The following is a 25660-nucleotide window of genomic DNA, read 5'->3' as shown; positions in this document are numbered from 1 at the left end:
TATCATCACCTGTGTCCTCCCTCAGCCCTGTTTCTGTGTCACTATCCTGGTGCTATTGTCCCTCTATCATCACCTGTGTCCTACCTCAGCCCTGTATCTGTGTCACTATCCTGGTGCTATTGTCCCTCTATCATCACCTGTGTCCTACCTCAGCCCTGTATCTGTGTCACTATCCTGGTGCTAATGTCCCTCTATCATCTCCTGTGTCCTCCCTCAGCCCTGTGTCTGTGTCACTATCCTGGTGCTAATGTCCCTCTATCATCACCTGTGTCCTCCCTCAGCCCTGTGTCTGTGTCACTATCCTGGTGCTAATGTCTCTCTATCATCACCTGCGTCCTCCCTCAGCCCTGTATCTGTGTCACTATCCTGGTGCTAATGTCTCTCTTTCATCTCCTGCGTCCTCCCTCAGCCCTGTATCTGTGTCACTATCCTGGTGCTAATGTCTCTCTATCATCTCCTGTGTCCTCCCTCAGCCCTGTATCTGGGTCACTATCCTGGTGCTAATGTCTCTCTATCATCTCCTGTGTCCTCACTCAGCCCTGTATCTGTGTCACTATCCTGGTGCTAATGTCTCTCTATCATCACCTGTGTCCTCCCTCAGCCCTGTATCTGTGTCACTATCCTGGTGCTAATGTCTCTCTATCATCTCCTGTGTCCTCCCTCAGCCCTGTATCTGTGTCACTATCCTGGTGCTAATGTCTCTCTATCATCTCCTTTGTCCTTCCTCAGCCCTGTATCTGTGTCACTTTCCTGGTGCTAATGTCTCTCTATCATCACCTGTGTCCTCCCTCAGCCCTGTATCTGTGTCACTATCCTGGTGCTAATGTCTCTCTATCATCACCTGTGTCCTCCCTCAGCCCTGTATGTGTGTCACTATCCTGGTGCTAATGTCTCTCTATCATCTCCTGTGTCCTCCCTCAGCCCTGTATCTGTGTCACTATCCTGGTGCTAATGTCTCTCTGTCATCTCCTGTGTCCTCCCTCAGCCCTGTATCTGTGTCACTATCCCGGTGCTAATGTCTCTCTGTCATCACCTGTGTCCTCCCTCAGCCCTGTATCTGTGTCACTATCCTGGTGCTAAAGTCTCTCTATCATCACCTGTGTCCTCCCTCAGCCCTGTATCTGTGTCACTATCCTGGTGCTATTGTCTCTCTATCATCACCTGTGTCCTCCCTCAGCCCTGTATCTGTGTCACTATCCTGGTGCTAATGTCTCTCTATCATCACCTGTGTCCTCCCTCAGCTCTGTATCTGTGTCACTATCCTGGTGCTAATGTCTCTCTATCATCACCTGTGTCCTCCCTCTGCCCTGTATCTGTGTCACTATCCTGGTGCTAATGTCTCTCTATCATCAACTGTGTCCTCCCTCAGCCCTGTATCCGTGTCACTATCCTGGTGCTAATGTCTCTCTATCATCTCCTGTGTCCTCCCTCAGCCCTGTATCTTTGTCACTATCCTGGTGCTAATGTCTATCATCACCTGTGTCCTCCCTCAGCCCTGTATCTGTGTCACTATCCTGTGCTAATGTCTCTCTATCATCACCTGTGTCCTCCGTCAGCCCTGTATCTGTGTCACTATCCTGGTGCTAATGTCTCTCTATCATCACCTGTTTCCTTCGTCAGCCCTGTATCTGTGTCACTATCCTGGTGCTAATGTCCCTCTATCATCACCTGTGTCCTCCCTCAGCCCTGTATCTGTGTCACTATCCTGGTGCTAATGTCCCTCTATCATCACCTGTGTCCTCCCTCAGCCCTGTGTCTGTGTCACTATCCTGGTGCTAATGTCTCTCTATCATCACCTGTTTCCTTCGTCAGCCCTGTATCTGTGTCACTATCCTGGTGCTAATGTCCCTCTATCATCACCTGTGTCCTCCCTCAGCCCTGTATCTGTGTCACTATCCTGGTGCTAATGTCTCTCTATCATCTCCTGTGTCCTCCCTCAGCCCTGTATCTGTGTCACTATCCTGGTGCTAATGTCTCTCTATCATCTCCTGTGTCCTCCCTCAGCCCTGTATCTGTGTCACTATCCTGGTGCTAATGTCTCTCTATCATCTCCTGTGTCCTCCCTCAGCCCTGTATCTGTGTCACTATCCTGGTGCTAATGTTTCTCTATCATCACCTGTGTCCTCCCTCAGCCCTGTATCTGTGTCACTATCCTGGTGCTATTGTCTCTCTATCATCTCCTGTGTCCTCCCTCAGCCCTGTATCTGTGTCACTATCCTGGTGCTAATGTCTCTCTATCATCACCTGTGTCCTCCCTTAGCCCTGTATCTGTGTCACTATCCTGGTGCTAATGTCTCTCTATCATCTCCTGTGTCCTCCCTCAGCCCTGTATCTGTGTCACTATCCTGGTGCTAATGTCTATCATCACCTGTGTCCTCCCTCAGCCCTGTATCTGTATCACTATCCCGGTGCTAATGTCTCTCTATCATCACCTGTGTCCTCCCTCAGCCCTGTATCTGTGTCACTATCCTGGTGCTAATGTCTCTCTATCATCTCCTGTGTCCTCCCTCAGCCCTGTGTCTGTGTCACTATCCTGGTGCTAATGTCTCTCTATCATCACCTGTGTCCTCCGTCAGCCCTGTATCTGTGTCACTATCCTGGATCTAATGTCCCTCTATCATCACCTGTGTCCTCCCTCAGCCCTGTATCTGTGTCTCGATCCTGGTGCTAATGTCTCTCTATCATCACCTGTGTCCTCCCTCAGCCCTGTATCTGTGTCACTATCCTGGTGCTAATGTCTCTCTATCATCTCCTGTGTCCTCCCTCAGCCCTGTATCTGTGTCACTATCCTGGTGCTAATGTCTCTCTATCATCACCTGTGTCCTCCCTCAGCCCTGTATCTGTGTCACTATCCTGGTGCTAATGTCCATCTATCATCACCTGTGTCCTCCCTCTGCCCTGTGTCTGTGTCACTATCCTGGTGCTAATGTCTCTCTATCATCACCTGTGTCCTCCCTCAGCCCTGTGTCTGTGTCACTATCCTGGTGCTAATGTCCCTCTATCATCACCTGTGTCCTCCCTCAGCCCGTTGTCTGTGTCACTATCCTGGTTCTAATGTCCCTCTATCATCACCTGTGTCCTCCCTCAGCCCTGTATCTGTGTCACTATGCTGGTGCTAATGTCTCTCTATCATCACCTGTGTCCTCCCTCAGCCCTGTATCTGTGTAACTATCCTGGTGCTAATGTCTCTCTATCATCACCTGTGTCCTCCATCAGCCCTGTATCTGTGTCACTATCCTGGTGCTAATGTCTCTCTATCATCACCTGTGTCCTCCCTCAGCCCTGTATCTGTGTCACTATCCTGGTGCTAATGTCTCTCTATCATCACCTGTGTCCTCCCTCAGCCCTGTATCTGTGTCACTATCCTTGTGCTAATTTCTCTCTATCATCACCTGTGTCCTCCCTCAGCCCTGTATATGTGTCACTATCCTGGTGCTAATGTCTCTCTATCATCTCCTGTGTCCTCCCTCAGCCCTGTATCTGTGTCACTATCCTGGTGCTAATGTCTCTCTATCATCTCCTGTTTCCTCCCTCAGCCCTGTATCTGTGTCACTATCCTGGTGCTATTGTCTATCATCACCTGTGTCCTCCCTCAGCCCTGTATCTGTGTCACTATCCTGGTGCTAATGTCTCTCTATCATCACCTGTGTCCTCCGTCAGCCCTGTATCTGTGTCAATATCCTGGTGCTAATGTCTCTCTATCATCTCCTGTGTCCTTCCTCAGCCCTGTATCTGTGTCACTATCCTGGTGCTAATGTCTCTCTATCATCTCCTGTGTCCTCCCTCAGCCCTGTGTCTGTGTCACTATCCTGGTGCTAATGTCTCTCTATCATCACCTGTGTCCTCCGTCAGCCCTGTATCTGTGTCACTATCCTGGTGCTAATGTCCCTCTATCATCACCTGTGTCCTCCCTCAGCCCTGTATCTGTGTCACTGTCCTGGTGCTAATGTCTCTCTATCATCACCTGTGTCCTCCCTCAGCCCTGTATCTGTGTCACTGTCCTGGTGCTAATGTCTCTCTATCATCTCCTGTGTCCTCCCTCAGCCCTGTATCTGTGTCACTATCCTGGTGCTAATGTCTCTCTATCATCACCTGTGTCCTCCCTCAGCCCTGTATCTGTGTCACTATCCTGGTGCTAATGTCTCTCTATCATCTCCTGTGTCCTCCCTCAGCCCTGTGTCTGTGTCACTATCCTGGTGCTAATGTCTCTCTATCATCACCTGTGTCCTCCGTCAGCCCTGTATCTGTGTCACTATCCTGGTTCTAATGTCCCTCTATCATCACCTGTGTCCTCCCTCAGCCCTGTATCTGTGTCTCGATCCTGGTGCTAATGTCTCTCTATCATCACCTGTGTCCTCCCTCAGCCCTGTATCTGTGTCACTATCCTGGTGCTAATGTCTCTCTATCATCTCCTGTGTCCTCCCTCAGCCCTGTATCTGTGTCACTATCCTGGTGCTAATGTCTCTCTATCATCACCTGTGTCCTCCCTCAGCCCTGTATCTGTGTCACTATCCTGGTGCTAATGTCCATCTATCATCACCTGTGTCCTCCCTCTGCCCTGTGTCTGTGTCACTATCCTGGTGCTAATGTCCCTCTATCATCACCTGTGTCCTCCCTCAGCCCTGTGTCTGTGTCAATATCCTGGTGCTAATGTCTCTCTATCATCACCTGTGTCCTCCCTCAGCCCTGTGTCTGTGTCACTATCCTGGTGCTAATGTCCCTCTATCATCACCTGTGTCCTCCCTCAGCCATGTGTCTGTGTCACTATCCTGGTGCTAATGTCCCTCTATCATCACCTGTGTCCTCCCTCAGCCCTGTATCTGTGTCACTATCCTGGTGCTAATGTCTCTCTATCATCACCTGTGTCCTCCCTCAGCCCTGTATCTGTGTAACTATCCTGGTGCTAATGTCTCTCTATCATCACCTGTGTCCTCCATCAGCCCTGTATCTGTGTCACTATCCTGGTGCTAATGTCTCTCTATCATCTCCTGTGTCCTCCCTCAGCCCTGTATCTGTGTCACTATCCTGGTGCTAATGTCTCTCTATCATCTCCTGTGTCCTCCCTCAGCCCTGTATCTGTGTCACTATCCTGGTGCTAATGTCTCTCTATCATCTCCTGTGTCCTCCCTCAGCCCTGTGTCTGTGTCACTATCCTGGTGCTAATTTCTCTCTATCATCTCCTGTGTCCTCCCTCAGCCCTGTGTCTGTGTCACTATCCTGGTGCTAATGTCCCTCTATCATCACCTGTGTCCTCCCTCAGCCCTGTATCTGTGTCATTATCCTGGTGCTATTGTGCCTCTATCATCACCTGTGTCCCACTTCAGCCCTGTATCTGTGTCACTATCTTGGTGCTAATGTCGCTCTATCATCTCCTGTGTCCTCCCTCAGCCCTGTGTCTGTGTCACTATCCTGGTGCTAATGTCTCTCTATCATCACCTGTGTCCTCCCTCAGCCCTGTGTCTGTGTCACTATCCTGGTGCTAATGTCTCTCTATCATCACCTGTCTCCTCCCTCAGCTCTGTATCTGTGTCACTATCCTGGTGCTAATGTCTCTCTATCATCTCCTGTGTCCTCCCTCAGCCCTGTGTCTGTGTCACTATCCTGGTGCTAATGTCTCTCTATCATCTCCTGTGTCCTCCCTCAGCCCTGTGTCTGTGTCACTATCCTGGTGCTAATGTCTCTCTATCATCACCTGTGTCCTCCCTCAGCCCTGTATGTGTGTCACTATCCTGGTGCTAATGTCTCTCTATCATCACCTGTGTCCTCCCTCATCCCTGTATCTGTGTCACTATCCTGGTGCTAATGTCTCCTGTGTCCTCCCTCAGCCTTGTATCTGTGTCACTATCCTGGTGCTAATGTCCCTCTATCATCACCTGTGTCCTCCCTCAGCCCTGTATCTGTGTCATTATCCTGGTGCTATTGTGCCTCTATCATCACCTGTGTCCTACTTCAGCCCTGTATCTGTGTCACTATCTTGGTGCTAATGTCGCTCTATCATCTCCTGTGTCCTCCCTCAGCCCTGTGTCTGTGTCACTATCCTGCTGCTAATGTCTCTCTATCATCACCTGTGTCCTCCCTCATCCCTGTGTCTGTGTCACTATCCTGGTGCTAATGTCTCTCTATCATCACCTGTGTCCTCCCTCAGCCCTGTATCTGTGTCACTATCCTGGTGCTAATGTCTCTCTATCATCTCCTGTGTCCTCCCTCAGCCCTGTGTCTGTGTCACTATCCTGGTGCTAATGTCTCTCTATCATCTCCTGTGTCCTCCCTCAGCCCAGTATCTGTGTCACTATCCTGGTGCTAATGTCCCTCTATCATCACCTGTGTCCTCCCTCAGCCCTGTATCTGTGTCATTATCCTGGTGCTATTGTGCCTCTATCATCACCTGTGTCCTACTTCAGCCCTGTATCTGTGTCACTATCTTGGTGCTAATGTCGCTCTATCATCTCCTGTGTCCTCCCTCAGCCCTGTGTCTGTGTCACTATCCTGGTGCTAATGTCTCTCTATCATCACCTGTGTCCTCCCTCAGCCCTGTGTCTGTGTCACTATCCTGGTGCTAATGTCTCTCTATCATCACCTGTGTCCTCCCTCAGCCCTGTATCTGTGTCAATATCCTGGTGCTAATGTCTCCTGTGTCCTCCCTCAGCCCTGTATCTGTGTCACTATCCTGGTGCTAATGTCTCTCTATCATCACCTGTGTCCTCCCTCAGCCCTGTTTCTGTGTCACTATCCTGGTGCTAATGTCTCTCTATCATCACCTGTGTCCTCCCTCAGCCCTGTATCTGTGTCACTATCCTGGTGCTAATGTCTCTCTATCATCTCCTGTGTCCTCCCTCAGCCCTGTATCTGTGTCACTATCCTGGTGCTAATGTCTACCATCACCTGTGTCCTCCATCAGCCCTGTATCTGTGTCACTATCCTGGTGCTAATGTTTCTCTATCATCACCTGTGTCCTCCGTCAGCCCTGTATCTGTGTCACTATCCTGGTGCTAATGTTTCTCTATCATCTCCTGTGTCCTCCCTCAGCCCGGTGTCTGTGTCACTATCCTGGTGCTAATGTCTCTCTATCATCACCTGTGTCCTCCCTCAGCCCTGTATCTGTGTCACTATCCTGGTGCTAATGTCCCTCTATCATCACCTGTGTCCTCCCTCAGCCCTGTGTCTGTGTCACTATCCTGGTGCTAATGTCTCTCTATCATCACCTGTGTCCTCCCTCAGCCCTGTGTCTGTGTCACTATCCTGGTGCTAATGTCCCTCTATCATCACCTGTGTCCTCCCTCAGCCCTGTGTCTGTGTCACTATCCTGGTGCTAATGTCCCTCTATCATCACCTGTGTCCTCCCTCAGCCCTGTGTCTGTGTCACTATCCTGTTGCTAATGTCCCTCTATCATCACCTGTGTCCTCCCTCAGCCCTGTATCTCTGTCACTATCCTGGTGCTAATGTCCCTCTATCATCTCCTGTGTCCTCCCTCAGCCCTGTGTCTGTGTCACTATCCTGGTGCTAATGTCTCTCTATCATCACCTGTCTCCTCCCTCAGCTCTGTATCTGTGTCACTATCCTGGTGCTAATGTCTCTCTATCATCTCCTGTGTCCTCCCTCAGCCCTGTGTCTGTGTCACTATCCTGGTGCTAATGTCTCTCTATCATCTCCTGTGTCCTCCCTCAGCCCTGTGTCTGTGTCACTATCCTGGTGCTAATGTCTCTCTATCATCACCTGTGTCCTCCCTCAGCCCTGTATGTGTGTCACTATCCTGGTGCTAATGTCTCTCTATCATCACCTGTGTCCTCCCTCAGCCCTGTATCTGTGTCACTATCCTGGTGCTAATGTCTCCTGTGTCCTCCCTCAGCCCTGTATCTGTGTCACTATCCTGGTGCTAATGTCCCTCTATCATCACCTGTGTCCTCCCTCAGCCCTGTATCTGTGTCATTATCCTGGTGCTATTGTGCCTCTATCATCACCTGTGTCCTACTTCAGCCCTGTATCTGTGTCACTATCTTGGTGCTAATGTCGCTCTATCATCTCCTGTGTCCTCCCTCAGCCCTGTGTCTGTGTCACTATCCTGCTGCTAATGTCTCTCTATCATCACCTGTGTCCTCCCTCAGCCCTGTGTCTGTGTCACTATCCTGGTGCTAATGTCTCTCTATCATCACCTGTGTCCTCCCTCAGCTCTGTATCTGTGTCACTATCCTGGTGCTAATGTCTCTCTATCATCTCCTGTGTCCTCCCTCAGCCCTGTATCTGTGTCACTATCCTGGTGCTAATGTCTCTCTCTCATCTCCTGTGTCCTCCCTCAGCCCAGTATCTGTGTCACTATCCTGGTGCTAAGGTCCCTCTATCATCACCTGTGTCCTCCCTCAGCCCTGTATCTGTGTCATTATCCTGGTGCTATTGTGCCTCTATCATCACCTGTGTCCTACTTCAGCCCTGTATCTGTGTCACTATCTTGGTGCTAATGTCGCTCTATCATCTCCTGTGTCCTCCCTCAGCCCTGTGTCTGTGTCACTATCCTGGTGCTAATGTCTCTCTATCATCACCTGTGTCCTCCCTCAGCCCTGTGTCTGTGTCACTATCCTGGTGCTAATGTCTCTCTATCATCACCTGTGTCCTCCCTCAGCTCTGTATCTGTGTCACTATCCTGGTGCTAATGTCTCTCTATCATCTCCTGTGTCCTCCCTCAGCCCTGTGTCTGTGTCACTATCCTGGTGCTAATGTCTCTCTATCATCACCTGTGTCCTCCCTCAGCCCTGTATGTGTGTCACTATCCTGGTGCTAATGTCTCTCTATCATCACCTGTGTCCTCCCTCAGCCCTGTATCTGTGTCACTATCCTGGTGCTAATGTCTCCTGTGTCCTCCCTCAGCCCTGTATCTGTGTCACTATCCTGGTGCTAATGTCTCTCTATCATCACCTGTCTCCTCCCTCAGCCCTGTTTCTGTGTCACTATCCTGGTGCTAATGTCTCTCTATCATCTCCTGTGTCCTCCCTCAGCCCTGTATCTGTGTCACTATCCTGGTGCTAATGTCTACCATCACCTGTGTCCTCCATCAGCCCTGTATCTGTGTCACTATCCTGGTGCTAATGTTTCTCTATCATCACCTGTGTCCTCCCTCAGCCCTGTATGTGTGTCACTATCCTGGTGCTAATGTCTCTCTATCATCACCTGTGTCCTCCCTCAGCCCTGTATCTGTGTCACTATCCTGGTGCTAATGTCTCCTGTGTCCTCCGTCAGCCCTGTATCTGTGTCACTATCCTGGTGCTAATGTTTCTCTATCATCTCCTGTGTCCTCCCTCAGCCCTGTGTCTGTGTCACTATCCTGGTGCTAATGTCTCTCTATCATCACCTGTGTCCTCCCTCAGCCCTGTATCTGTGTCACTATCCTGGTGCTAATGTCCCTCTATCATCACCTGTGTCCTCCCTCAGCCCTGTGTCTGTGTCACTATCCTGGTGCTAATGTCTCTCTATCATCACCTGTGTCCTCCCTCAGCCCTGTGTCTGTGTCACTATCCTGGTGCTAATGTCCCTCTATCATCACCTGTGTCCTCCCTCAGCCCTGTGTCTGTGTCACTATCCTGGTGCTAATGTCCCTCTATCATCACCTGTGTCCTCCCTCAGCCCTGTGTCTGTGTCACTATCCTGTTGCTAATGTCCCTCTATCATCACCTGTGTCCTCCCTCAGCCCTGTATCTCTGTCACTATCCTGGTGCTAATGTCCCTCTATCATCACATGTGTCCTCCCTCAGCCCTGTGTCTGTGTCACTGTCCTGGTGCTAATGTCTCTCTATCATCACCTGTGTCCTCCCTCAGCCCTGTATCTGTGTCACTATCCTGGTGCTAATGTCTCCTGTGTCCTCCCTCAGCCCAGTATCTGTGTCACTATCCTGGTGCTAATGTCTCTCTATCATCACCTGTGTCCTCCCTCAGCCCTGTTTCTGTGTCACTATCCTGGTGCTAATGTCTCTCTATCATCTCCTGTGTCCTCCCTCAGCCCTGTATCTGTGTCACTATCCTGGTGCTAATGTCTACCATCACCTGTGTCCTCCATCAGCCCTGTATCTGTGTCACTATCCTGGTGCTAATGTTTCTCTATCATCACCTGTGTCCTCCGTCAGCCCTGTATCTGTGTCACTATCCTGGTGCTAATGTTTCTCTATCATCTCCTGTGTCCTCCCTCAGCCCTGTGTCTGTGTCACTATCCTGGTGCTAATGTCCCTCTATCATCACCTGTGTCCTCCCTCAGCCCTGTGTCTGTGTCACTATCCTGGTGCTAATGTCTCTCTATCATCACCTGTGTCCTCCCTCAGCCCTGTGTCTGTGTCACTATCCTGGTGCTAATGTCCCTCTATCATCACCTGTGTCCTCCCTCAGCCCTGTGTCTGTGTCACTATCCTGGTGCTAATGTCCCTCTATCATCACCTGTGTCCTCCCTCAGCCCTGTGTCTGTGTCACTATCCTGTTGCTAATGTCCCTCTATCATCACCTGTGTCCTCCCTCAGCCCTGTATCTCTGTCACTATCCTGGTGCTAATGTCCCTCTATCATCTCCTGTGTCCTCCCTCAGCCCTGTGTCTGTGTCACTATCCTGGTGCTAATGTCTCTCTATCATCACCTGTCTCCTCCCTCAGCCCTGTATCTGTGTCACTATCCTGGTGCTAATGTCTCTCTATCATCTCCTGTGTCCTCCCTCAGCCCTGTGTCTGTGTCACTATCCTGGTGCTAATGTCTCTCTATCATCTCCTGTGTCCTCCCTCAGCCCTGTGTCTGTGTCACTATCCTGGTGCTAATGTCTCTCTATCATCACCTGTGTCCTCCCTCAGCCCTGTATGTGTGTCACTATCCTGGTGCTAATGTCTCTCTATCATCACCTGTGTCCTCCCTCAGCCCTGTATCTGTGTCACTATCCTGGTGCTAATGTCTCCTGTGTCCTCCCTCAGCCCTGTATCTGTGTCACTATCCTGGTGCTAATGTCCCTCTATCATCACCTGTGTCCTCCCTCAGCCCTGTATCTGTGTCATTATCCTGGTGCTATTGTGCCTCTATCATCACCTGTGTCCTACTTCAGCCCTGTATCTGTGTCACTATCTTGGTGCTAATGTCGCTCTATCATCTCCTGTGTCCTCCCTCAGCCCTGTGTCTGTGTCACTATCCTGCTGCTAATGTCTCTCTATCATCACCTGTGTCCTCCCTCAGCCCTGTGTCTGTGTCACTATCCTGGTGCTAATGTCTCTCTATCATCACCTGTGTCCTCCCTCAGCTCTGTATCTGTGTCACTATCCTGGTGCTAATGTCTCTCTATCATCTCCTGTGTCCTCCCTCAGCCCTGTGTCTGTGTCACTATCCTGGTGCTAATGTCTCTCTATCATCTCCTGTGTCCTCCCTCAGCCCAGTATCTGTGTCACTATCCTGGTGCTAATGTCCCTCTATCATCACCTGTGTCCTCCCTCAGCCCTGTATCTGTGTCATTATCCTGGTGCTATTGTGCCTCTATCATCACCTGTGTCCTACTTCAGCCCTGTATCTGTGTCACTATCTTGGTGCTAATGTCACTCTATCATCTCCTGTGTCCTCCCTCAGCCCTGTGTCTGTGTCACTATCCTGGTGCTAATGTCTCTCTATCATCACCTGTGTCCTCCCTCAGCCCTGTGTCTGTGTCACTATCCTGGTGCTAATGTCTCTCTATCATCACCTGTGTCCTCCCTCAGCTCTGTATCTGTGTCACTATCCTGGTGCTAATGTCTCTCTATCATCTCCTGTGTCCTCCCTCAGCCCTGTGTCTGTGTCACTATCCTGGTGCTAATGTCTCTCTATCATCACCTGTGTCCTCCCTCAGCCCTGTATGTGTGTCACTATCCTGGTGCTAATGTCTCTCTATCATCACCTGTGTCCTCCCTCAGCCCTGTATCTGTGTCACTATCCTGGTGCTAATGTCTCCTGTGTCCTCCCTCAGCCCTGTATCTGTGTCACTATCCTGGTGCTAATGTCTCTCTATCATCACCTGTGTCCTCCCTCAGCCCTGTTTCTGTGTCACTATCCTGGTGCTAATGTCTCTCTATCATCTCCTGTGTCCTCCCTCAGCCCTGTATCTGTGTCACTATCCTGGTGCTAATGTCTACCATCACCTGTGTCCTCCATCAGCCCTGTATCTGTGTCACTATCCTGGTGCTAATGTTTCTCTATCATCACCTGTGTCCTCCGTCAGCCCTGTATCTGTGTCACTATCCTGGTGCTAATGTTTCTCTATCATCTCCTGTGTCCTCCCTCAGCCCTGTGTCTGTGTCACTATCCTGGTGCTAATGTCTCTCTATCATCACCTGTGTCCTCCCTCAGCCCTGTATCTGTGTCACTATCCTGGTGCTAATGTCCCTCTATCATCACCTGTGTCCTCCCTCAGCCCTGTGTCTGTGTCACTATCCTGGTGCTAATGTCTCTCTATCATCACCTGTGTCCTCCCTCAGCCCTGTATCTGTGTCACTATCCTGGTGCTAATGTCCCTCTATCATCACCTGTGTCCTCCCTCAGCCCTGTGTCTGTGTCACTATCCTGGTGCTAATGTCCCTCTATCATCACCTGTGTCCTCCCTCAGCCCTGTGTCTGTGTCACTATCCTGGTGCTAATGTCCCTCTATCATCACCTGTGTCCTCCCTCAGCCCTGTGTCTGTGTCACTATCCTGTTGCTAATGTCCCTCTATCATCTCCTGTGTCCTCCCTCAGCCCTGTATCTCTGTCACTATCCTGGTGCTAATGTCCCTCTATCATCACATGTGTCCTCCCTCAGCCCTGTATCTCTGTCACTATCCTGGTGCTAATGTCTCTCTATCATCTCCTGTGTCCTCCCTCAGCCCTGTATCTCTGTCACTATCCTGGTGCTAATGTCCCTCTATCATCACCTGTGTCCTCCCTCAGCCCTGTATCTGTGTCTCGATCTTGGTGCTAATGTCTCTCTATCATCACCTGTGTCCTCCCTCAGCCCTATATCTGTGTCACTATCCTGGTGCTAATGTCTCTCTATCATCTCCTGTATCCTCCCTCAGCCCTGTATCTGTGTCACTATCCTGGTGCTAATGTCTCCCTATCATCACCTGTGTCCTCCCTCAGCCCTGTATCTGTGTCACTATCCTGGTGCTAATGTCCCTCTATCATCACCTGTGTCCTCCCTCAGCCCTGTGTCTGTGTCACTATCCTGGTGCTAATGTCCCTCTATCATCACCTGTGTCCTCCCTCAGCCCTGTGTCTGTGTCACTATCCTGGTGCTAATGTCTCTCTATCATCACCTGTGTCCTCCCTCAGCCCTGTGTCTGTGTCACTATCCTGGTGCTAATGTCCCTCTATCATCACCTGTGTCCTCCCTCAGCCCTGTGTCTGTGTCACTATCCTGGTGCTAATGTCCCTCTATCATCACCTGTGTCCTCCCTCAGCCCTGTGTCTGTGTCACTATCCTGGTGCTAATGTCCCTCTATCATCACCTGTGTCCTCCCTCAGCCCTGTATCTGTGTCACTATCCTGGTGCTATTGTCCCTCTATCATCACCTGTGTCCTCCCTCAGCCCTGTATCTGTGTCACTATCCTGGTGCTAATGTCTCTCTATCATCTCCTGTGTCCTCCCTCAGCCCTGTATCTGTGTCACTATCCTGGTGCTAATGTCTCTCTATCATCTCCTGTGTCCTCCCTCAGCCCTGTATCTGTGTCACTATCCTGGTGCTAATGTCTCTCTATCATCTCCTGTGTCCTCCCTCAGCCCTGTATCTGTGTCACTATCCTGGTGCTAATGTCCCTCTATCATCACCTGTGTCCTCCCTCAGCCCTGTATCTGTGTCATTATCCTGGTGCTATTGTGCCTCTATCATCACCTGTGTCCTACTTCAGCCCTGTATCTGTGTCACTATCCTGGTGCTAATGTCTCCTGTGTCCTCCCTCAGCCCTGTATCTGTGTCACTATCCTGGTGCTAATGTCCCTCTATCATCACCTGTGTCCTCCCTCAGCCCTGTATCTGTGTCATTATCCTGGTGCTATTGTGCCTCTATCATCACCTGTGTCCTACTTCAGCCCTGTATCTGTGTCACTATCTTGGTGCTAATGTCGCTCTATCATCTCCTGTGTCCTCCCTCAGCCCTGTGTCTGTGTCACTATCCTGCTGCTAATGTCTCTCTATCATCACCTGTGTCCTCCCTCAGCCCTGTGTCTGTGTCACTATCCTGGTGCTAATGTCTCTCTATCATCACCTGTGTCCTCCCTCAGCCCTGTATCTGTGTCACTATCCTGGTGCTAATGTCTCTCTATCATCACCTGTGTCCTCCCTCAGCCCTGTATCTGTGTCACTATCCTGGTGCTAATGTCCCTCTATCATCACCTGTGTCCTCCCTCAGCCCTGTATCTGTGTCATTATCCTGGTGCTATTGTGCCTCTATCATCACCTGTGTCCTACTTCAGCCCTGTATCTGTGTCACTATCTTGGTGCTAATGTCGCTCTATCATCTCCTGTGTCCTCCCTCAGCCCTGTGTCTGTGTCACTATCCTGCTGCTAATGTCTCTCTATCATCACCTGTGTCCTCCCTCAGCCCTGTGTCTGTGTCACTATCCTGGTGCTAATGTCTCTCTATCATCACCTGTGTCCTCCCTCAGCTCTGTATCTGTGTCACTATCCTGGTGCTAATGTCTCTCTATCATCTCCTGTGTCCTCCCTCAGCCCAGTATCTGTGTCACTATCCTGGTGCTAATGTCCCTCTATCATCACCTGTGTCCTCCCTCAGCCCTGTATCTGTGTCATTATCCTGGTGCTATTGTGCCTCTATCATCACCTGTGTCCTACTTCAGCCCTGTATCTGTGTCACTATCTTGGTGCTAATGTCGCTCTATCATCTCCTGTGTCCTCCCTCAGCCCTGTGTCTGTGTCACTATCCTGGTGCTAATGTCTCTCTATCATCACCTGTGTCCTCCCTCAGCCCTGTGTCTGTGTCACTATCCTGGTGCTAATGTCTCTCTATCATCACCTGTGTCCTCCCTCAGCTCTGTATCTGTGTCACTATCCTGGTGCTAATGTCTCTCTATCATCACCTGTGTCCTCCCTCAGCCCTGTATCTGTGTCACTATCTTGGTGCTAATGTCGCTCTATCATCTCCTGTGTCCTCCCTCAGCCCTGTGTCTGTGTCACTATCCTGGTGCTAATGTCTCTCTATCATCACCTGTGTCCTCCCTCAGCCCTGTGTCTGTGTCACTATCCTGGTGCTAATGTCTCTCTATCATCACCTGTGTCCTCCCTCAGCTCTGTATCTGTGTCACTATCCTGGTGCTAATGTCTCTCTATCATCTCCTGTGTCCTCCCTCAGCCCTGTGTCTGTGTCACTATCCTGGTGCTAATGTCTCTCTATCATCTCCTGTGTCCTCCCTCAGCCCTGTGTCTGTGTCACTATCCTGGTGCTAATGTCTCTCTATCATCACCTGTGTCCTCCCTCAGCCCTGTATGTGTGTCACTATCCTGGTGCTAATGTCTCTCTATCATCACCTGTGTCCTCCCTCAGCCCTGTTTCTGTGTCACTATCCTGGTGCTAATGTCTCTCTATCATCTCCTGTGTCCTCCCTCAGCCCTGTATCTGTGTCACTATCCTGGTGCTAATGTCTACCATCACCTGTGTCCTCCATCAGCCCTGTATCTGTGTCACTATCCTGGTGTTAATGTTTCTCTATCATCACCTGTGTCCTCCGTCAGCCCTTTATCTGTGTCACTATCCTGTTGCTAATGTTTCTCTATCATCTCCTGTGTCCTCCCTCAGCCCTGTGTCTGTGTCACTATCCTGGTGCTAATGTCTCTCTATCATCACCTGTGTCCTCCCACAGCCCTGTATCTGTGTCACTATCCTGGTGCTAATGTCCCTCTATCATCACCTGTGTCCTCCCTCAGCCCTGTGTCTGTGTCACTATCCTGGTGCTAATGTCTCTCTATCATCACCTGTGTCCTCCCTCAGCCCTGTGTCTGTGTCACTATCCTGGTGCTAATGTCCCTCTATCATCACCTGTGTCCTCCCTCAGCCCTGTGTCTGTGTCACTATCCTGGTGCTAATGTCCCTCTATCATCACCTGTGTCCTCCCTCAGCCCTGTGTCTGTGTCACTATCCTGTTGCTAATGTCCCTCTATCATCACCTGTGTCCTCCCTCAGCCCTGTATCTGTGTCACTATCCTGGTGCTAATGTCCCTCTATCATCAGATGTGTCCTCCCTCAGCCCTGTATCTGTGTCACTATCCTGGTGCTAATGTCTCTCTATCATCTCCTGTGTCCTCCCTCAGCCCTGTATCTGTGTCACTATCCTGGTGCTAGTGTCTCTCTATCATCTCCTGTGTCCTCCCTCAGCCCTGTATCTGTGTCCCTATCCTGGTGCTAATGTCTCTCTATCATCTCCTGTGTCCTCCCTCAGCCCTGTATCTGTGTCACTATCCTGGTGCTAATGTCCCTCTATCATCACCTGTGTCCTCCCTCAGCCCTGTATCTGTGTCACTATCCTGGTGCTAATGTCCCTCTATCATCACCTGTGTCCTCCCTCAGCCCTGTGTCTGTGTCACTATCCTGGTGCTAATGTCTCTCTATCATCACCTGTGTCCTCCCTCAGCCCTGTATCTGTGTCACTATCCTGGTGCTAATGTCTCTCTATCATCTCCTGTGTCCTCCCTCAGCCCTGTATCTGTGTCACTATCCTGGTGCTAATGTCTCTCTATCATCTCCTGTGTCCTCCCTCAGCCCTGTATCTGTGTCACTATCCTGGTGCTAATGTCTCTCTATCATCTCCTGTGTCCTCCCTCAGCCCTGTATCTGTGTCACTATCCTGGTGCTAATGTCTCTCTATCATCACCTGTGTCCTCCCTCAGCCCTGTATCTGTGTCACTATCCTGGTGCTATTGTCTCTCTATCATCACCTGTGTCCTCCCTCAGCCCTGTATCTGTGTCACTATCCTGGTGCTAATGTCTCTCTATCATCACCTGTGTCCTCCCTCAGCCCTGTATGTGTGTCACTATCCTGGTGCTAATGTCTCTCTATCATCACCTGTGTCCTCCCTCAGCCCTGTATCTGTGTCACTATCCTGGTGCTAATGTCTCTCTATCATCTCCTGTGTCCTCCCTCAGCCCTGTATCTGTGTCACTATCCTGGTGCTAATGTCTCTCTATCATCACCTGTGTCCTCCCTTAGCCCTGTATCTGTGTCACTATCCTGGTGCTAATGTCTCTCTATCATCTCCTGTGTCCTCCCTCAGCCCTGTATCTGTGTCACTATCCTGGTGCTAATGTCTATCATCACCTGTGTCCTCCCTCAGCCCTGTATCTGTATCACTATCCTGGTGCTAATGTCTCTCTATCATCACCTGTGTCCTCCCTCAGCCCTGTATCTGTGTCACTATCCTGGTGCTAATGTCTATCATCACCTGTGTCCTCCCTCAGCCCTGTATCTGTATCACTATCCTGGTGCTAATGTCTCTCTATCATCACCTGTGTCCTCCCTCAGCCCTGTGTCTGTGTCACTATCCTGGTGCTAATGTCTCTCTATCATCACCTGTGTCCTCCCTCTGCCCTGTATCTGTGTCACTATCCTGGTGCTAATGTCTCTCTATCATCTCCTGTGTCCTCCCTCAGCCCTGTGTCTGTGTCACTATCCTGGTGCTAATGTCTCTCTATCATCACCTGTGTGCTCCGTCAGCCCTGTATCTGTGTCACTATCCTGGTTCTAATGTCCCTCTATCATCACCTGTGTCCTCCCTCAGCCCTGTATCTGTGTCTCGATCCTGGTGCTAATGTCTCTCTATCATCACCTGTGTCCTCCCTCAGCCCTGTATCTGTGTCACTATCCTGGTGCTAATGTCTCTCTATCATCTCCTGTGTCCTCCCTCAGCCCTGTGTCTGTGTCACTATCCTGGTGCTAATGTCTCTCTATCATCACCTGTGTCCTCCCTCAGCCCTGTATCTGTGTCACTATCCTGGTGCTAATGTCCCTCTATCATCACCTGTGTCCTCCCTCAGCCCTGTGTCTGTGTCACTATCCTGGTGCTAATGTCTCTCTATCATCACCTGTGTCCTCCCTCAGCCCTGTGTCTGTGTCACTATCCTGGTGCTAATGTCCCTCTATCATCACCTGTGTCCTCCCTCAGCCCTGTGTCTGTGTCACTATCCTGGTGCTAATGTCCCTCTATCATCACCTGTGTCCTCCCTCAGCCCTGTGTCTGTGTCACTATCCTGTTGCTAATGTCCCTCTATCATCACCTGTGTCCTCCCTCAGCCCTGTATCTGTGTCACTATCCTGGTGCTAATGTCCCTCTATCATCAGATGTGTCCTCCCTCAGCCCTGTATCTGTGTCACTATCCTGGTGCTAATGTCTCTCTATCATCTCCTGTGTCCTCCCTCAGCCCTGTATCTGTGTCACTATCCTGGTGCTAGTGTCTCTCTATCATCTCCTGTGTCCTCCCTCAGCCCTGTATCTGTGTCCCTATCCTGGTGCTTATGTCTCTCTATCATCTCCTGTGTCCTCCCTCAGCCCTGTATCTGTGTCACTATCCTGGTGCTAATGTCCCTCTATCATCACCTGTGTCCTCCCTCAGCCCTGTATCTGTGTCACTATCCTGGTGCTAATGTCCCTCTATCATCACCTGTGTCCTCCCTCAGCCCTGTGTCTGTGTCACTAACCTGGTGCTAATGTCTCTCTATCATCACCTGTGTCCTCCCTCAGCCCTGTATCTGTGTCACTATCCTGGTGCTAATGTCTCTCTATCATCTCCTGTGTCCTCCCTCAGCCCTGTATCTGTGTCACTATCCTGGTGCTAATGTCTCTCTATCATCTCCTGTGTCCTCCCTCAGCCCTGTATCTGTGTCACTATCCTGGTGCTAATGTCCCTCTATCATCTCCTGTGTCCTCCCTCAGCCCTGTATCTGTGTCACTATCCTGGTGCTAATGTCTCTCTATCATCACCTGTGTCCTCCCTCAGCCCTGTATCTGTGTCACTATCCTGGTGCTATTGTCTCTCTATCATCACCTGTGTCCTCCCTCAGCCCTGTATCTGTGTCACTATCCTGGTGCTAATGTCTCTCTATCATCACCTGTGTCCTCCCTCAGCCCTGTATGTGTGTCACTATCCTGGTGCTAATGTCTCTCTATCATCACCTGTGTCCTCCCTCAGCCCTGTATCTGTGTCACTATCCTGGTGCTAATGTCTCTCTATCATCTCCTGTGTCCTCCCTCAGCCCTGTATCTGTTTCACTATCCTGGTGCTAATGTCTCTCTATCATCACCTGTGTCCTCCCTTAGCCCTGTATCTGTGTCACTATCCTGGTGCTAATGTCTCTCTATCATCTCCTGTGTCCTCCCTCAGCCCTGTATCTGTGTCACTATCCTGGTGCTAATGTCTATCATCACCTGTGTCCTCCCTCAGCCCTGTATCTGTATCACTATCCTGGTGCTAATGTCTCTCTATCATCACCTGTGTCCTCCCTCAGCCCTGTATCTGTGTCACTATCCTGGTGCTAATGTCTCTCTATCATCTCCTGTGTCCTCCCTCAGCCCTGTGTCTGTGTCACTATCCTGGTGCTAATGTCTCTCTATCATCACCTGTGTCCTCCGTCAGCCCTGTATCTGTGTCAATATCCTGGTTCTAATGTCCCTCTATCATCACCTGTGTCCTCCCTCAGCCCTGTATCTGTGTCTCGATCCTGGTGCTAATGTCTCTCTATCATCACCTGTGTCCTCCCTCAGCCCTGTATCTGTGTCACTATCCTGGTGCTAATGTCTCTCTATCATCACCTGTGTCCTCCCTCAGCCCTGTATCTGTGTCACTATCCTGGTGCTAATGTCCCTCTATCATCACCTGTGTCCTCCCTCAGCCCTGTGTCTGTGTCACTATCCTGGTGCTAATGTCCCTCTATCATCACCTGTGTCCTCCCTCAGCCCTGTGTCTGTGTCACTATCCTGGTGCTAATGTCTCTCTATCATCACCTGTGTCCTCCCTCAGCCCTGTGTCTGTGTCACTATCCTGGTGCTAATGTCCCTCTATCATCACCTGTGTCCTCCCTCAGCCCTGTATCTGTGTCACTATCCTGGTGCTAATGTCTCTCTATCATCACCTGTGTCCTCCCTCAGCCCTGTATCTGTGTCACTATCCTGGTGCTAATGTCTCTCTATCATCACCTGTGTCCTCCCTCAGCCCTGTGTCTGTGTCACTATCCTGGTGCTAATGTCCCTCTATCATCACCTGTGTCCTCCCTCAGCCCTGTATCTGTGTCACTATCCTGGTGCTAATGTCCCTCTATCATCACCTGTGTCCTCCATCAGCCCTGTATCTGTGTCACTATCCTGGTGCTAATGTCTCTCTATCATCTCCTGTGTCCTCCCTCAGCCCTGTATCTGTATCACTATCCTGGTGCTAATGTCTCTCTATCATCTCCTGTGTCCTCCCTCAGCCCTGTATCTGTGTCACTATCCTGGTGCTAATGTCTCTCTATCATCTCCTGTGTCCTCCCTCAGCCCAGTATCTGTGTCACTATCCTGGTGCTAATGTCTCTCTATCATCACCTGTGTCCTCCCTCAGCCCTGTTTCTGTGTCACTATCCTGGTGCTAATGTCTCTCTATCATCTCCTGTGTCCTCCCTCAGCCCTGTATCTGTGTCACTATCCTGGTGCTAATGTCTACCATCACCTGTGTCCTCCATCAGCCCTGTATCTGTGTCACTATCCTGGTGTTAATGTTTCTCTATCATCACCTGTGTCCTCCGTCAGCCCTTTATCTGTGTCACTATCCTGTTGCTAATGTTTCTCTATCATCTCCTGTGTCCTCCCTCAGCCCTGTGTCTGTGTCACTATCCTGGTGCTAATGTCTCTCTATCATCACCTGTGTCCTCCCACAGCCCTGTATCTGTGTCACTATCCTGGTGCTAATGTCCCTCTATCATCACCTGTGTCCTCCCTCAGCCCTGTGTCTGTGTCACTATCCTGGTGCTAATGTCTCTCTATCATCACCTGTGTCCTCCCTCAGCCCTGTGTCTGTGTCACTATCCTGGTGCTAATGTCCCTCTATCATCACCTGTGTCCTCCCTCAGCCCTGTGTCTGTGTCACTATCCTGGTGCTAATGTCCCTCTATCATCACCTGTGTCCTCCCTCAGCCCTGTGTCTGTGTCACTATCCTGTTGCTAATGTCCCTCTATCATCACCTGTGTCCTCCCTCAGCCCTGTATCTGTGTCACTATCCTGGTGCTAATGTCCCTCTATCATCAGATGTGTCCTCCCTCAGCCCTGTATCTGTGTCACTATCCTGGTGCTAATGTCTCTCTATCATCTCCTGTGTCCTCCCTCAGCCCTGTATCTGTGTCACTATCCTGGTGCTAGTGTCTCTCTATCATCTCCTGTGTCCTCCCTCAGCCCTGTATCTGTGTCCCTATCCTGGTGCTAATGTCTCTCTATCATCTCCTGTGTCCTCCCTCAGCCCTGTATCTGTGTCACTATCCTGGTGCTAATGTCCCTCTATCATCACCTGTGTCCTCCCTCAGCCCTGTATCTGTGTCACTATCCTGGTGCTAATGTCCCTCTATCATCACCTGTGTCCTCCCTCAGCCCTGTGTCTGTGTCACTATCCTGGTGCTAATGTCTCTCTATCATCACCTGTGTCCTCCCTCAGCCCTGTATCTGTGTCACTATCCTGGTGCTAATGTCTCTCTATCATCTCCTGTGTCCTCCCTCAGCCCTGTATCTGTGTCACTATCCTGGTGCTAATGTCTCTCTATCATCTCCTGTGTCCTCCCTCAGCCCTGTATCTGTGTCACTATCCTGGTGCTAATGTCTCTCTATCATCTCCTGTGTCCTCCCTCAGCCCTGTATCTGTGTCACTATCCTGGTGCTAATGTCTCTCTATCATCACCTGTGTCCTCCCTCAGCCCTGTATCTGTGTCACTATCCTGGTGCTATTGTCTCTCTATCATCACCTGTGTCCTCCCTCAGCCCTGTATCTGTGTCACTATCCTGGTGCTAATGTCTCTCTATCATCACCTGTGTCCTCCCTCAGCCCTGTATGTGTGTCACTATCCTGGTGCTAATGTCTCTCTATCATCACCTGTGTCCTCCCTCAGCCCTGTATCTGTGTCACTATCCTGGTGCTAATGTCTCTCTATCATCTCCTGTGTCCTCCCTCAGCCCTGTATCTGTGTCACTATCCTGGTGCTAATGTCTCTCTATCATCACCTGTGTCCTCCCTTAGCCCTGTATCTGTGTCACTATCCTGGTGCTAATGTCTCTCTATCATCTCCTGTGTCCTCCCTCAGCCCTGTATCTGTGTCACTATCCTGGTGCTAATGTCTATCATCACCTGTGTCCTCCCTCAGCCCTGTATCTGTATCACTATCCTGGTGCTAATGTCTCTCTATCATCACCTGTGTCCTCCCTCAGCCCTGTATCTGTGTCACTATCCTGGTGCTAATGTCTATCATCACCTGTGTCCTCCCTCAGCCCTGTATCTGTATCACTATCCTGGTGCTAATGTCTCTCTATCATCACCTGTGTCCTCCCTCAGCCCTGTGTCTGTGTCACTATCCTGGTGCTAATGTCTCTCTATCATCACCTGTGTCCTCCCTCTGCCCTGTATCTGTGTCACTATCCTGGTGCTAATGTCTCTCTATCATCTCCTGTGTACTCCCTCAGCCCTGTGTCTGTGTCACTATCCTGGTGCTAATGTCTCTCTATCATCACCTGTGTGCTCCGTCAGCCCTGTATCTGTGTCACTATCCTGGTTCTAATGTCCCTCTATCATCACCTGTGTCCTCCCTCAGCCCTGTATCTGTGTCTCGATCCTGGTGCTAATGTCTCTCTATCATCACCTGTGTCCTCCCTCAGCCCTGTATCTGTGTCACTATCCTGGTGCTAATGTCTCTCTATCATCTCCTGTGTCCTCCCTCAGCCCTGTGTCTGTGTCACTATCCTGGTGCTAATGTCTCTCTATCATCACCTGTGTCCTCCCTCAGCCCTGTATCTGTGTCACTATCCTGGTGCTAATGTCCCTCTATCATCACCTGTGTCCTCCCTCAGCCCTGTGTCTGTGTCACTATCCTGGTGCTAATGTCTCTCTATCATCACCTGTGTCCTCCCTCAGCCCTGTGTCTGTGTCACTATCCTGGTGCTAATGTCCCTCTATCATCACCTGTGTCCTCCCTCAGCCCTGTGTCTGTGTCACTATCCTGGTGCTAATGTCCCTCTATCATCACCTGTGTCCTCCCTCAGCCCTGTGTCTGTGTCACTATCCTGTTGCTAATGTCCCTCTATCATCACCTGTGTCCTCCCTCAGCCCTGTATCTGTGTCACTATCCTGGTGCTAATGTCCCTCTATCATCAGATGTGTCCTCCCTCAGCCCTGTATCTGTGTCACTATCCTGGTGCTAATGTCTCTCTATCATCTCCTGTGTCCTCCCTCAGCCCTGTATCTGTGTCACTATCCTGGTGCTAGTGTCTCTCTATCATCTCCTGTGTCCTCCCTCAGCCCTGTATCTGTGTCCCTATCCTGGTGCTTATGTCTCTCTATCATCTCCTGTGTCCTCCCTCAGCCCTGTATCTGTGTCACTATCCTGGTGCTAATGTCCCTCTATCATCACCTGTGTCCTCCCTCAGCCCTGTATCTGTGTCACTATCCTGGTGCTAATGTCCCTCTATCATCACCTGTGTCCTCCCTCAGCCCTGTGTCTGTGTCACTAACCTGGTGCTAATGTCTCTCTATCATCACCTGTGTCCTCCCTCAGCCCTGTATCTGTGTCACTATCCTGGTGCTAATGTCTCTCTATCATCTCCTGTGTCCTCCCTCAGCCCTGTATCTGTGTCACTATCCTGGTGCTAATGTCTCTCTATCATCTCCTGTGTCCTCCCTCAGCCCTGTATCTGTGTCACTATCCTGGTGCTAATGTCCCTCTATCATCTCCTGTGTCCTCCCTCAGCCCTGTATCTGTGTCACTATCCTGGTGCTAATGTCTCTCTATCATCACCTGTGTCCTCCCTCAGCCCTGTATCTGTGTCACTATCCTGGTGCTATTGTCTCTCTATCATCACCTGTGTCCTCCCTCAGCCCTGTATCTGTGTCACTATCCTGGTGCTAATGTCTCTCTATCATCACCTGTGTCCTCCCTCAGCCCTGTATGTGTGTCACTATCCTGGTGCTAATGTCTCTCTATCATCACCTGTGTCCTCCCTCAGCCCTGTATCTGTGTCACTATCCTGGTGCTAATGTCTCTCTATCATCTCCTGTGTCCTCCCTCAGCCCTGTATCTGTTTCACTATCCTGGTGCTAATGTCTCTCTATCATCACCTGTGTCCTCCCTTAGCCCTGTATCTGTGTCACTATCCTGGTGCTAATGTCTCTCTATCATCTCCTGTGTCCTCCCTCAGCCCTGTATCTGTGTCACTATCCTGGTGCTAATGTCTATCATCACCTGTGTCCTCCCTCAGCCCTGTATCTGTATCACTATCCTGGTGCTAATGTCTCTCTATCATCACCTGTGTCCTCCCTCAGCCCTGTATCTGTGTCACTATCCTGGTGCTAATGTCTCTCTATCATCTCCTGTGTCCTCCCTCAGCCCTGTGTCTGTGTCACTATCCTGGTGCTAATGTCTCTCTATCATCACCTGTGTCCTCCGTCAGCCCTGTATCTGTGTCAATATCCTGGTTCTAATGTCCCTCTATCATCACCTGTGTCCTCCCTCAGCCCTGTATCTGTGTCTCGATCCTGGTGCTAATGTCTCTCTATCATCACCTGTGTCCTCCCTCAGCCCTGTATCTGTGTCACTATCCTGGTGCTAATGTCTCTCTATCATCACCTGTGTCCTCCCTCAGCCCTGTATCTGTGTCACTATCCTGGTGCTAATGTCCCTCTATCATCACCTGTGTCCTCCCTCAGCCCTGTGTCTGTGTCACTATCCTGGTGCTAATGTCCCTCTATCATCACCTGTGTCCTCCCTCAGCCCTGTGTCTGTGTCACTATCCTGGTGCTAATGTCTCTCTATCATCACCTGTGTCCTCCCTCAGCCCTGTGTCTGTGTCACTATCCTGGTGCTAATGTCCCTCTATCATCACCTGTGTCCTCCCTCAGCCCTGTATCTGTGTCACTATCCTGGTGCTAATGTCTCTCTATCATCACCTGTGTCCTCCCTCAGCCCTGTATCTGTGTCACTATCCTGGTGCTAATGTCTCTCTATCATCACCTGTGTCCTCCCTCAGCCCTGTGTCTGTGTCACTATCCTGGTGCTAATGTCCCTCTATCATCACCTGTGTCCTCCCTCAGCCCTGTATCTGTGTCACTATCCTGGTGCTAATGTCCCTCTATCATCACCTGTGTCCTCCATCAGCCCTGTATCTGTGTCACTATCCTGGTGCTAATGTCTCTCTATCATCTCCTGTGTCCTCCCTCAGCCCTGTATCTGTATCACTATCCTGGTGCTAATGTCTCTCTATCATCTCCTGTGTCCTCCCTCAGCCCTGTATCTGTGTCACTATCCTGGTGCTAATGTCTCTCTATCATCTCCTGTGTCCTCCCTCAGCCCAGTATCTGTGTCACTATCCTGGTGCTAATGTCCCTCTATCATCACCTGTGTCCTCCCTCAGCTCTGTATCTGTGTCATTATCCTGGTGCTATTGTGCCTCTATCATCACCTGTGTCCTACTTCAGCCC

General features: G+C 50.5%; 1 protein-coding gene across 1 annotated transcript in view; it reads left to right on the top strand.

Moving 5' to 3' along the window:
* The window catches only part of LOC148453336 (phosphatidylserine decarboxylase proenzyme, mitochondrial-like), a 485622-nt gene that overhangs the window by 257522 nt on the left and 202440 nt on the right, over window positions 1-25660 (top strand). The gene's annotated exons all lie outside the window — the stretch shown is intronic.

The sequence above is a fragment of the Taudactylus pleione genome, unplaced genomic scaffold (genome assembly GCF_031769625.1).
Source record: "Taudactylus pleione unplaced genomic scaffold, aTauple2 ptg001176l, whole genome shotgun sequence".
Classification (NCBI taxonomy): Eukaryota; Metazoa; Chordata; class Amphibia; order Anura; family Myobatrachidae; genus Taudactylus; species Taudactylus pleione.
Note: the sequence above shows the minus strand (reverse complement) of the source record. Positions and strands in the feature narration are given on the sequence as shown.